Here is a 14,682-nt window from a genome sequence, read left to right on the forward strand (position 1 = left end):
ATATTAGTTATTCCAAAGTGCTACATGTACTACAAAGTTCAAGCACTTCACAAAGTTGATGATGACAGCATCTATGCCTTGAAATGGATAACCGAGTTACCAATCAACACAAAAGATCTCGGAGATAGTGAAGAAAAAAGAAAGTTAAAAAGAAGACTTTAAAAACCAAAACGGACACAAAAACATGTCCTAGACCACAAATAACATAATACTCATACCATACCCATTAATATTAAGTCAAATATATTATTTGATGATTATTATAATAAAATGATCCAATTACAATAGAGAGACAGGTAAATAGGCAATAAACTGCGTCGTTACTCCCTTTCTAATAATCAAGTCAAATTAATTTGAATAAGTTACATAAATAATCTTTGATCTTGAAAAACTAAAATACTTTATACTTTTAAGAAAATAAACAAAAAACTGAAATTTAAAAACAAAAATGAAATCATTTTTTAACAACAAATTACCTTTGTTCTTGTCATTAAAATGTACTTTCTAATGGAATGTAATGGTAGAAAAATTGAGTTTAAACTCAGGTTCGATTCTCACATACATCACTTTGGGAAGGACATGGGTGGCTTAATGAATGAAGGCTGGGATCTTTGTGATCTCCGGTTCGATCCTGAAGGCATCTGGGTTTACCACTAGTGGGTCTACGGGTGGGTGGGTTTTCCTCGAAATTGAAGATAAGGCGCTTAAAGGCTTCGTACGGCTGGGTTGGGCCAACCGGCGGTGGCCTTTTGCCACTAAGTCACCCCGTACTAAGCACCAAGGCAATTCTCTGTTTATTTAAAAAAAATATATTTAAATGTACTTTTGGTAAAATTCCCTCTACCAAGACAGGAAGGAAACTATGTGGCAAAACTTCCTCGACCACTTTATCGGAGTGATGTTGACACTTTGATAGGGTTGTAAGATGATTAGGGCGTAGATAAAAGTGTGGGAAAATCCTCAAAATAGTCCATCTTCAAAATGAAATTTCAAATTTGTCCCTCCAAATTCAAGTTTCTAGTTTTGTCCCATAGTTATATTGTCGTCGTCGACGTGTTAGGGAATACCGACGATGTGTTATTAAACGAACCGGAGAACGACACGTGGTCAAAATCTAGCCGGAATAGGTCGTCGACGATGTGTTATCGAGGCCATTTCATCAGAGACGATTTGTTATACATGTTCTTGTTCACGATGTCAACGTCGGGCTGCCATACCTGACACCCGTGCTCACATCGCCGGCGACGGCTTACCGGATCTCATGGCCGGCGACTTGTTGACAAAACATAGGGTTGAAGATGCATTTCTGGTGCTAACGCAAGGTTGAAGATGCGTTTCTGGTGCTAACGTAGGGTCGCCGATGTGTTACGTATAACTTGTCATGCGTTACATGTTTTTTATTAACGAGTCATGCCCTATCCTCTTCTCCGCCAATATGTCGTTACGTACCTACGTTTACATCCAACAAGTCGTGGCCCAACACTAGATCAGATTATATGGTTATTTACTTACATTAGAGACTTAGTTTTTTTTTTCTCGTCACTTAATGATCTTCACTTAGAAAATGGAAGTCGATAATATCGTCGCCAAATGATCTTCACTTTATTGACGTTGAAAGCGTCAATAAAGCTCTCTATGCCATCAAACCAATCAACATCATAAGTTGTGAGATTTTACTTGATACTGGAACAAGATCTTATATAATCAAGATACCAGACAATATTATCGACTTCCATTTTCTAAGTGAAGATCATTAAGTGACGAGAAAAAAAAAACGAAGCCTCTAATGTAAGTAAATAACCATATAATCTGATATAGTGTTGGGCCACGACTTGTTGGATGTAAACGTAGGTACGTAACGACATATTGGCGGAGAAGAGGATAGGGCATGATGCATTAATAAAAAACATGTAACGCACGACAAGTTATACGTAACACATTGGCGACCCTATGTTAGCACCGGAAACGCATCTTCAACATTGCGTTAGCACCAAAAATGCATTTTCAACCCTATGTTTTGTCAACAAGTCGCCGGCCATGATATCCGGTAAGCTGTCGCCGGCGATGTGAACACGAGTGTCAGGTATGACGGCCCGACAATTGATGTCGTGAACAAGAACATGTATAACAAATCGTCTGCGATAAAATGGTCTCGATAACACATCGTCGACGACCTATTCCGGCCAGATTCTGGCCACGTGTCGTTATCCGGTTCGTTTAGTAACACGTCGTCGGTATTCCCTAACACGTCGACGTGACAAGATAACTATGGGACAAAACTGGAAACTTGAATTTGGAGGGACAAATTTGGATTCTCATTTTGAAGATGGGCTATTTTGGAGATTTTTATATGGGAAAATTCCCAAAATAAGTATTTATGAAATTATGAAAACAAAATTCTAGTTTTAGGTATAATTTTCAAATAATTCCAAAAATAGGTATTATAAACTAGTCGTGACGAGTAGATTATTTTAGTATACGAGTAGTTTGCGGATCCAATCAAAACATGCCACGTGGCCATAAACTAACCGTGACGAGTAAGTTCACTAACCATCTAGTCGTTATGACTAAAGTAGTTGCATGCATCTTAATCTACAACCACGAGTACTGCATAGATGTTTTAGTCGTGATGAGTAGATTACAACTTTTCGAGACACGAGTAGTTTACTAAACTAACTATAACGAGTTGTTTGTTTACCAAATTCATCGAACCGGTTAGTTTTACAAGAAACTAGCTGGACTGGTTAGTTTGAAATCTCAAATAGTAACTACGAGTAGTTCTTTCTTATACATTCCCAATACGAGTAGTTCTTTCGTAAATATATCCAATACTAGTAGTTTGTTACCAATTAACCAGTCGTGACTACTTTGACCTTATAATCTACTCGTGGCTACTCATTTTAGCGTTAATACGATTTAATCATAAAATATTCTAAAAGATTACTCGCCACAGTGCAATTAATTGTAGTCATGTAATTGCCGTTTGCAAATGCATGAACGACGCGTCTACTTTATCGGAACCCACTTCTTCAAGCAGCAGGGAGTAATCTTTTAGAATATTTTATAATTAAATTGGAGGGTTTTCTGATTGGAATCACCATACCACAAATCGTATTTACGAATAAAAAACACCATTAGGTGATAATCAACCGCTTAGAGTCTTTTGTCTCCGAACTACACATCCGTACCGTGGCGAGTAATCTTTTAAAATATTTTAAATTGAATCGCATTAATGCTAAAATGAGTAGCCATGAGTAGATTATAATGCCAAACTAGTCGTGACGGGTTAATTGGTAACAAACTCCTAGTATTGGATATGTCTACGGAAGAACTACTCGTAGTTACTATTTGAGATTTCAGACTAACCGGTCCAGCTAGTTTTTTGTAAAACTAACTGGTTCGATGAATTTGCTAAACAAAACAACTTGTTATGGTTAGTTTAGTAAACTACTCGTGTCTCGAAAAATTGCAATCTACTCGTCATGACTAAAACATCTATGCAGTACTCGTGGTTGTTGATTACGATGCATGCAATTACTTTAGTCGTGACGACTAGATGGTTAGTGAACTTACTCGTCACGGTTATTTTATGGCCACATGGCTTGTTTTGATTGGATCTGCAAACTACTCGTGTACTAAAATAATGTACTCGTCACGACTAGTTTATAATACCTATCTTTGAAATTATTTGAAAATCATAACTAAAACTAGAATTTTGTTTTTATAAATACCTATTTTGGGAATTTCCCCCTTTTTATTTTCGTTAAAAAAGGAAAGAAACAGGTGCCGTAAGAAACACGTGTTTCCAAAATCAAAATTGTAATTATTATTATATTTATAGGGACAGACTTGGGGAAGGGTACTCAATGGACGAAGCCGCCGCCAGATCTCGGTAAACACAACCGCCACGTGCCGGTAAACAATCCTAATTCTATTTCAATTTCACTAGCTGCAATGCAGTTCCTTTGTTTTGTTTGAGTCTCCTTCACTTCCCAAATTCCAAACCCTAATTTCTATCATTTTCAATCAATCAATATCGCTGTCTCTGATTTTCGATTCTTCAGTTTTATGTGCTGCAAGCGATACGATTAATTAACTGGATACGTGTTTGGTACGGTCGTCAATGATCCGTAAGTGTATTGATTTGCCGAGTAATGCGTTTGTGATATTCTACCACTGGATTTCATTTTCCCCCAATTTATCATTACCGATTTGTTACTTTCTTATTTATTTGTTTACTTTTATTTATAGTCTTGCTGTTTGTTAAGCTATTATATTATTGGACAGGCTAATGGTGAACAAAGTTTTGTTCCGTGAACTGACACAAACAAACACTGTTTTATACCACCGTGTTAACGGTTTGGTTTGGCTACTGACTCTGTGTTGATTTTTATTTTAACATTTATATTCGTATGTTCATTTACATATAAATTAATTATATGATAATTATTTGTTTTATTGTTAATAGTTTTGCTTAAATCTATATGATAAGACGTGAAAAGCCGTTACAAAATATAAAAAACCTCTAGTGAACAAACATTAACGAAATAAATGGATGTAAATGAACGCATTATTGAATGTTCACGAACGCAATTGAATGAACACGACATTCATTTAGTTAATCGAATGGAATTTCTTGGTCATGTGCATACATTTATTGAACGAACATAAATGAACTTCCGCCGGGCGTTTGGTTCACCTAAGCATTTGCATTCATTCGTGTATTCTGTTTGCTGATTACTGTTCTGTAATTTTCAGGGTGAAATTTGAAGATTTGTCTTCTAAGCTTTTGAAACTTTGTCATTCATGGCTGATGACAGCCAACACATAAACCGGCTTGCTTCTGGTTTAGCCCTGATATTAAATGGTGAAGATAGGAAAGAAAGTAGTCAGAAAAACCGTCTTATCTCGTATTGTAGTGATTTTGGTGAACAGTCACTTGAAAGAACTCTTGAAAACATATTTGACCTTCCATTCAAAATAATCAATCCACTGACATGCCAAATTGATGCTAATGTAATCTGTTCTATTATAAAGAACGATTACTTAAACCATCACAAGAACTTATTAACCACTGATACATCAAAAGAAGGAATATCTGCCACCGTTGACGGTTCAAGACCTTACACCGTTAAACTTGAAGAACAAGTGTGTATGGCGAATTTTTATTAATAAAATCGCCTTCACTAGTTGAAAGCCATACAGTATTCAGTTCTGCACGCGCAAATGCATGCGTATGGAAAGGTAAATGGATGTATGAAGTAATCCTAGAAACCGCTGGTTTACAGCAGCTCGGGTGGGCCACTATTTTCTGCCCGTTTACGGAACATTCAGGTGTTGGTGATGTTGATGATTCATATGCGTTTGATGGGAAACGTGGCTTTAAATGGAACTTTAGTGCTCAACCATATGGTCAGTCATGGGTTATTGGTGATGTCATTGGATGCTGCATAGATTTAGAAGCTGATGTGATTTCATATTATAGAAATGGCGTTTCGCTCGGTGTCGCATTTAAAGGAATAAGGAAAATGGTACCTGGGCTAGGTTATTATCCTGCTATTTCGCTCTCTGAAGGTGAACGGTGCGATTTAAACTTCGGGGCCCGCCCGTTTAGATACCCGGTTGAAGACTTTCACCCAATTCAAATCCCGCCTTCAAATAATCAATTAGCTGTTCATTTACTTCATTGCTTTTCAAAGCTATTGAATATGGAAAAACTAAGAAGATTAAAACGGTTTATGCCTGTTAACGAGTTATATAATCCCGTTTCACATGGGATTTGCATGGAGCTATTCTCTTCTCTTGATGCAAATGTGGAGAATGTAGAATACATAAGTTGGGGCCCGGTTATGTCTTTTCTAATGGATGTTTTCAAGGATCAAGCACCTCATGATTATGAAAGTTTGGATAAGGTTCTTGATGTCTTACTCACGTTCCCGGGGTCCACTATGATGTTTGAACATCTTCTATCTGCACTTTCTTATTATTGTAAGACTGCATCTATTGTGTTAACAGATAGTCCGCATACGGGTTCGTATCCGTATCTTGCATTGGCGTGTCACATTTTAAGACGCGAAGATTTGATGGTTGTTTGGTGGAAGGTGCCGGACTTTGAGATTTTGTTTGAAGGGTTTTTGACTCAAAGATGTCCAAATAAAGAAGATCTTCAGTGTATGATACCTGATGCATGGTGGCCTGGTTCGTGTGAAGATATTTGTCATGAAAGTAGCATGATGTTGACCACTAGAACTTTGACCGAAGTAATTGATAAGGTTCGGTTTAATGTTCTCCATTTGGTGTTTTCTGTTATTTTTTGTTTTCTACTAATGGAGGATGAAGAGAAAACCCTTGATATAAGTACAAGCTTTAAAATGCTAATGAATAAAGTTCTTTTTTATAATAGTTTCACAATTTATGAGTCCAGCACTTATGCATAGGCCTGTAAACGTACTGAACGTATAATGAACAGTTTGTGAAGCTTTTGGCGGGACGGTCAACGAAGAACATGAACAAGAAAGTTGGTAAAATAGTTTCACAATTTATGAATCCAGCACTTATGCATAGGCCTGTAAACGTACTGAACGTATAATGAACAGTTTGTGAAGCTTTTGGCGGGACGGTCAACGAAGAACATGAACAAGAAAGTTGGTTCATGTAGTTTAACGAACAAACATGAACACATGTCTCGTTTGTTCATTTATGTTTGTGAACGTTAGTTTACGTTTGTTCATTTAAATTTCGTTTGTCTGCTAGTTTACGTCCTTTATGTTATACTTTTAAAATTTTTGGATGTAACAACTTAGTGTTGTTTTAATAACACTTTAGGGCTAACACATTGTTCTTCACGATTACGTCTGATTAGTTTTAGATCAGTTATGTTCGTTCATCTAACTTCAGTTATGTTCATTCGTTTATGTTTGTGAACTGTTCGTTTATACTCGTAACTAACATAAAAGAACACGAACATGCTCATTTTCTTAACGAACTAACAAGAACAAGAAAACCCTGTTCGTTTAATTGTTCGTGTTCATTCAGTTCATTTATAAGTTATGCACTCCTTTCACAGATCGAGGAGAAACATCGGGAACTTTGTTGTCTAGTGATGCAATTCATTCCACCTGTCACACCTACTCAGTTACCCGGCTCGGTCTTTAGAACGTTTTTACAGAATATCATATTAAGAAATAGGGGAGCAGATCGTGACATACCACCGGCTGGCGTATCAAGCAACTCAGTTCTTGTTTCATTATTCACAGTTATACTTCATTTCTTATCAGAAGGATCTGCAACGGGCTGGATGACCGGTTCACGAACTAGTGGGCCCAGCGGGCCCACTATTGGGTTTCTTCACAGAGGTGGTCAACAAAGTTTCCCACTTCCATTGATTCTCAAAAACGACCCTCACCGAGTTGAAATCCCAAGACTCGGTGGGTCCTACAGTCATCTAGCTAATTCACACCCTGTAAACATGGACCCGGAATCAGAACTGGTTCGGTGGGAGGAAGGTTGTGTTGATGATGTGGACCAAGAATCTAGAATCAGTCACGCCAGGAGTCGGAAACCGTGCTGTTGTTTGAGTTTGGATGCTAATTTTTCAAGAAGTTCTAAGAATTCGTTTAGATATACAACTAAAGCTTCTCAGAGTCATTGCAATTCCATTCCAGAGAGGTCTGCGCAGGTGGCAACTGAGTGCAGTGCTGGCAATTTGAATGCTGACATGGCGGATAAACCTAGTACAAGTGACCATTCCGATTCTGAGTTTGGTTATCGCCCTGTGCAGCAAATGAGTGTTGTAGCATTGGAGAGTACTTCATCTTCTTCAACATTAGTAGAGGAGCTTCTGGATGCTATAATTTTGTTGTACCATTTGGGCCTTGCACCGAACTTTAAGCAGGTCAAATTTGTTTGTAAATTTTCAATACTATTTTTTTTGACTATTTATGTATGCAGATGCTTTATTTGTTTAACATGAGTTGCTTTTACTGCAGGCATCTGCTTACATGACCCACCAGTCACATTCAATTGCACAGCTGGAAGAAACAGAAAGAGAAATAAGAGAACGAGGTAGTGGTGAACAGTTAAGGCGGTTTAAAGAGTCCCGAATTATCTACCGTGAAGAGGTTACTGATTCTGTGCGCCATTGTGCTTGGTAAATGCTTATATATTTATACAGTTTTGTAGTCATTTAATATCTTAGCTCTAATTTTCTTTGGTCAGTATGTAAAATGTGAACAGAAAATTAAAGTCTATATTTCTATTGAAAAATATGATTATAACTTATATCTTGATTATGGGGAAATTTCATATGTGCCCCTAAAAAGTTGCATTCGGGCAATTTCATATATACCCCTAAAACATGCATAAAATCTATTTACCCACCAAAAAAAGATATATCAAACATATCTATCCAAAGTACTAATTTCATGTGCACCCATGTCAATACAAATTATGATTTGATCAATGTACCCTTTAGTTAAAAGAAAGACCGTGAAGACATGTCTTTTTTTTTCATTTATGCTTGTTTATGTTCATTTATTTTCGTTAGTTTACGTTTAGTTTTGCATTTGTTTATACATGCATTTAAAATATTTAGCCCATTACAATTTAGTCATGTTTTATGAAACTAAAATGTCACATCCTTAGTCTGGTTTTATTCAAGGTTTAAAAGTACGGAATCGCGCCTCGAGGCGTTTTCCCACAGCCTCTCGAGGCGTAAGCTCGAGGCGGAATTTAAAAATGAATATAAAAATTATATATCTTATTAAAAAAAATACTTAACATCAAACAAAGAACTTTCCAAAATAATTTCATCATCAGATTCACTAGTCATGAGAAACACACCAAGTCTAAACCATAATAAAAGACATAAGTTTGAAACTGACACCAAAAGTCTAAAACATTAAAACACACAAAAAAGTTTGGGTTTCCCGCCTCTTTAACGCCTTAGCCGTTGTTTCCGCCTCGGACGTTTTTTTCCGCCTCGGCCATGAAGAGGCGTACGTTTATTTCTATCCCCTGAGGCGCCGCCTCAAATTCGTTTTGCAGCCGCCTCGTAAGCGTTTTTTTAAAGCATGGTTTTATTAACTTTTTAGGCGCAACAGATTGATGTTCACGTTTACTTTTAACTGGTGTTGGCTCGATTTTCATCCATCTATGTTTCAGTCATGTTTGTTCGTTTGTGATTGTTTACGTTCACGAGCCGTTCATTTATACTATCAACAAACTAAAACAAACACACTCACTTTCTTAATGAAAGAACACGAACAAGAAATCCTCGTTCATTTAAGTGTTCATGTTCGATTGTTTGTTCGGATAATAAAGCTAAACGAGCGAACGCGAACATGCCTCGTTCATGTTAGTTCACTTCGTTTACAAGCCTATCTTTTACACTACAAACTCGCATATCCTAGTGCAAGCTTTAAGGGATGATATAAATGTCATAAATTTGAAAATGGGTATATTTGATATTATGATTTTTTGTTCAGTAAATGTAGCATCATACCAAGTTTTGTAGCAGATATATGAAATCATCTCTTACTCTCTTACAATAACATATACAAGTATGCAACTCTTTTAACTTAATTGGACTGCTTATGTTACAGGTACCGTATCTCTCTTTTTGCCAGATGGAAACAAAGAGGAATGTATGCATTATGCATATGGATTGTTGAATTGCTTCTGGTCCTTAGCAAAATGGATTTGATTTTCAGTTACGTTCCCGAGTTTTATTTGGAAACTCTGGTAAACATCAACCCTCACTTTTACTTTTCTTTATCTTGATTACAAATGTTATAAAATCATAACTTTGATATTCCTTTTAGGTTGATTGTTTTCACGTGTTGAGAAAAAGTGACCCTCCATTTGTCCCTGCAGGAATGTATATTAAACAAGGGCTTAATTCATTTGTATGTTCTCTCTTTTATAACTTATCATTGAGCTAAATACATAAATAGTCCCTGCAGTGAAACCTTTGGAGTCTAATGCTTAAAAGCTGCATGTTCAGGTTTCATGCTTTTATTTTTGTCACAATATTGGGTATTAAGCCAAACGGACACTAGTTATCAACAGAAAAATACTCACGCGTGCAAAAAGTGTGTATCCAAATATTATGAATATATGTGTTTATTTTGCCCCCCTCTTCTCTAATTCCATTCTACTTACAACAGAGAGAAAATAATATGTGGGTAATGAAAGAAATACTCTCATGCTTTTGCACGTGAATATATGCCTATAAACGAACACGAACGGGGGCATGTTCATGTCTGCATGTTCATGTCTGTTCATATAACTTAAATCGAACACGAACAACTTAAAGAACAGATTTTCTTGTTCATTTCCGTTTGTTAAGAAAATGAACTTCTTCGTGTTCGTTTGTTAACATTCTATGTGAACATTAATGGACAAGTATGTATGAACATAAACAATCATAAACGAACACCAGTTGAAATCTAATACATAAGTATCCAATATAGTCAAAAGTTAACAAACGCAAACGGGCATAAACAAACATATATGGACGGCCATAAAGAACGTTCACAAATGCAAATGAACGAACAAAGCATGTGTGTTCATATGTTTGATTAAATGAACAAAAGTTTGTGTTCATGTTGGCTCGTTTATTAAATAGTTGGAATAAAAATGAACGATTCACTGGACGCCCAGTTTGTTTACAAACCTACACATGAGGGAAGTGTGCTAATAATTAATGTTCGTTTGGTTATTGTCACAATGGTGTTACTCAGGTCAAGCCACAAGGACTATGTGTAATTAACTCATCTTTATTTAATAACTTTGTAATTCTACATTAATGAATGTTTTTGATTTTGTGTTTCTTCAGGTTACTTTTGTTACCCATTTTAGTGACCCGAGAATAACAAGTGCAGAATTAAAAGATTTACTTTTGCAATCGGTTTCTGCATTGGTTCAATACAAGGAGTTTTTGGCTGCTTTTGAGAGCAACCGAGCAGCAATTAGTAGTCTGCCAACATCATTATTATCAGCGTTTGATAGTAGATCGTGGGTTCCTGTAACAAATATACTTATAAGGTTATCCAAAGGCTGCGGGTTTGGAGTTTCAAAGCATGCAAAGTCTTCATCTACTTCTAGTGTTTTTCAGGTGAAGTAATTACATTATTTTGTAATAGATTATAGATGTCTTAAAAAGTGCATGTTACACGGATAGTCCCTGTGGTTTGGCCATATTGCAACTTATTTAAATATTGTAACTTTAATCCATCTGTTTGCACAAACTAGCAGCATTGGCTTGTAAATGGTGGACGTTAACTTGGTCTGTTAAGTGGGTGTAAAACTACCAAAATACCTAAAACATTACAAAAATAAAATAATGTTGATTCTAACATCTATGCTTCATTATTGGCAGAAATTGTTACGCAAGGCTTGTCTTAAAGACGAAGAATTATTTTCAGCATTTCTCAACCGTCTTTTTAATAACCTTAGCTGGGCAATGACAGAATTCTCAGTTTCCGTCAGAGAAATGCAAGAAAAAGACCAGGTATGATAATATTTCTCAATTAAGTGCAATTTTCCTCTCTTATTATTTTTTTTAATAAATGCTCATTTTTGATTTTACAGATAGAATTTCAGCAGAGGAAATGCAGTATTGTATTTGATCTTTCAAGCAATCTAGCAAGATTACTGGAGTTTTGCACATGTGAAATTCCTCAGGCTTTTTTGTCGGGTGCAGATACAAACTTGAAAAGATTAGTGGTGTTGGTTGTTTTTGTTCTCAATCATTTGACTTCGGTTGCTGACATGGAATTCTCAGACTTGTAAGTTTCTTTTATTTGTTGACCTGTATTTATTTCTTCAGATAATAAAGTTATTTCACTTTTGGTCTCCATTTGGATGTTAGATAATAGATTTTAGTTGGGCCTGCTAACGGGTTGTTCTTGTGTGTGCTCATTCGTTACGAAAATTAAAGTGTTCCCTTTTCGTTTATGTTCGTTCATTAATAGTATAAACGAACGGTTCACGGACATAGGTGAACAAACATCAATTATAATTAAACGTGAACATCAACCTGTTTGGCCTAAAAATCGGTAAAACCAGACTAAATTGTAATGGACTAAAAAAATTATAATACGTATAAACTAATGAACTTAAACAAATGTAAACCAATGAACATAATCGAATTTAAATGAGCAAACGTTCAAGAACATAAATGAACGTATGAGAAATGTTTTCATGTTCGTTCGTTTAACTAAATAAACAAATGTTTCTGTTCACACTTGTTTGTTTATTACATAAACGTGCTTCCCGCCGAACAGTTTACAAACTGTTAACTGAACGTTTGGTCCATTTACAGGTCTAATTTTTGTGTTTCATAGTTTCAAATGGTGTTAAAAGTTTAACCCATTTTCTTGTAAACGTGTTGCTTCGTATGTTTTATCTTCAATGGGTCAAATGGTTAAACGTCAAAATGGTCAACTAAAGGAAACGGGTTGTTGTTATACAGGACACTTAGAAGACCTGGTCAAACTCCAGAAAAAGTCAACAGAGGCATGATTTTGGCGCCTTTAGTTGGTATCATCTTGAATTTGTTGGATGCTAGTCTTATAACAGACTCTAGAGAGCAGAACGATATTTTGGTGACTTTTGCAAGCATGGACTGTGCTGATATTCTTATATCTGGTTTTCAGTACCTATTAGAATTTAATTGGGTTAGTATTTTTCACTTTCTCACCCATTTTTTCTACTCACAATAAGGGGGTGTTTGGGATTGCTTTTTTTTTTAAGCAACTTATGACTTAAAACTTTTGAAAAAGTTAAGAGGTGTTTGGTATTGTGTGTTATTGTGAGGGGATAAGATACAAAGTTGTTTGCTTCTTTAATGGTTTAACATTATAAAAGTTAGTTATAAAAATTGAGTCGAGTTGTGATGCATAAAATCTTGTTTATATATATTTTTTCAAAATTTTGGATTATCATTGAGTTTTGACACACTTTTCGCATTTAGAAAGTTAAAATTCTGGCAATAATTGTTTAACCCATATTAGCCCACCAAAATTTCTACCTTTAAGGGGTGTTAAATGACCATGTTCGTTGGTTGGTGAGTCGAACCCGGATACAATACGAACATGAACCTTAGCAGAACACACGTATTTGCGGATTAACACGAACATGGCATGTTTAACTTGCTGTTTTATGCATGCTAATGCTCTAAATTACAAATTTACAATTCACAATAATAAATACAAATGTGTATAAAACAACTACGTTTTAACTATAAAACTTGATGCTGATTACTCTGTCCCAACTTTTGGCATAAATACGCAATCAATTTAAGTTATGTTGTAAAAACACTATTTAAATTATGAGAATAAGCGAGTTAAATGGGTCAACCTGAAATGAGCCATTCAGCTAAACGTGTTCACGGGCTTGATCTGAATCTGGCCCGAACCCATTTAGACTAAACCCAAACCCGCGAATTTGTGTTTGGTTAATGCGTGTTTTCATGTATTGCCAGAAATTCAAATAAGTTTTGCGAAGCAAAATTATTTGACCTGGTACCCAAATCGGTTATTTCTATACTTCTGTTGATTGTTATATTCTATTCTGACTTTCTTTTTAATTACTTTGCCAGGCTGGCACTTTCAAAAAGGGGGATGTTCATCCGGCAAAACTGAGGCAACTAGAAGATTTCTCTAGCCATCTTATCTCAAGAACATTGGGGAAGAGGGTGGCCCGCAAAGAAGAAACCGAAAGTGATGATAACATGTGTTGCATATGCTACACTCGTGAAGCAGATGCCAAATTCGAACCATGCGAACATGTTTCATGTTTTGGCTGCATCAAGCGCCATCTCTTCAATTGCGAAAGGTGCTTCTTTTGCAAAGCAATCGTAACTAAAGTCATTCATAACGCTAGTGAAAAGTGATTCAAAAGAAATGGATAAATTAGGAGTTGGTATTTATAGAAAGTGAAAATTCGTAGAATATACTAGTGGTTTAATCTTGTTAATTGTATTTAGTTAGGGTTTTAGCCCATTTGGTTAGATAGAGCTCATGGGTCTTTTATGGGCTGTTAGCTAGGGTTTAGTTGTGTATATATAGGTGTAGTGGCTAATGTATTTCACGCACCTTCAAGTAATAAACATTACTTTCACTACAACCATCTTCTTTACATGGTATCAGAGCTACGGCTCTCGATCCAAACCCTAGCCGCGATCTGACCCGAACCTGATTCTAACCAGCCGTCACCAGCAGCCTTCAGATCTGAAACAAGCTTCTGCCTTGTTCTGTCCGAGGGCTGTTCACGCGAGCACTGTTCACCGGTACTGTTCATCGCCGGAAACACTGTTCACACCGGAAAACACTGTTCACTGCCGGGAAACTACTGTTCACTGACGAGTACTGTTCACGCGAAATCCCTGTTCACCGGTACTGTTCATCGCCGGAAACACTGTTCACGCCGGAAAACACTGTTCACTGCCGGGATTTCTGTTCACTGCCGGAAAGTAACTGTTCGCTGCCGGAATTACTGTTCGTTGCCGGGATTAACTGTTCACGACGAGTAACTGTTTACGCCGGAATCTGTTCCTGCCCTTCACCCGCACTTGTTACTGTTCACAGTCAATTTTCAGTTTCGTGTATCACTATGGGCGAAAATACATACATGTATACATTTACTAAAGAGGAGCATGATCTTATTCAACGGTTTCTT

General features: G+C 36.4%; 1 pseudogene across 1 annotated transcript; it reads left to right on the forward strand.

The window, feature by feature from the left end:
• The first annotated feature begins 4,765 nt into the window (after window positions 1-4,765).
• On the forward strand, window positions 4,766-13,914 carry LOC143538160 (E3 ubiquitin-protein ligase RKP-like; annotated as a pseudogene). Its single transcript, XR_013136204.1, has 10 exons — window positions 4,766-6,272; window positions 7,067-7,894; window positions 7,989-8,149; window positions 9,603-9,741; window positions 9,822-9,905; window positions 10,838-11,116; window positions 11,381-11,512; window positions 11,593-11,789; window positions 12,476-12,680; window positions 13,604-13,914. The product of XR_013136204.1 is annotated as an E3 ubiquitin-protein ligase RKP-like (transcript).
• Window positions 13,915-14,682: the final 768 nt, after the last annotated feature.

The sequence above is a fragment of the Bidens hawaiensis genome, unplaced genomic scaffold, assembly GCF_021521415.1.
Source record: "Bidens hawaiensis isolate Kalapana, Puna unplaced genomic scaffold, B.hawaiensis_p1.1 tig00011475_1, whole genome shotgun sequence".
NCBI classification, from domain to species: Eukaryota; Viridiplantae; Streptophyta; class Magnoliopsida; order Asterales; family Asteraceae; genus Bidens; species Bidens hawaiensis.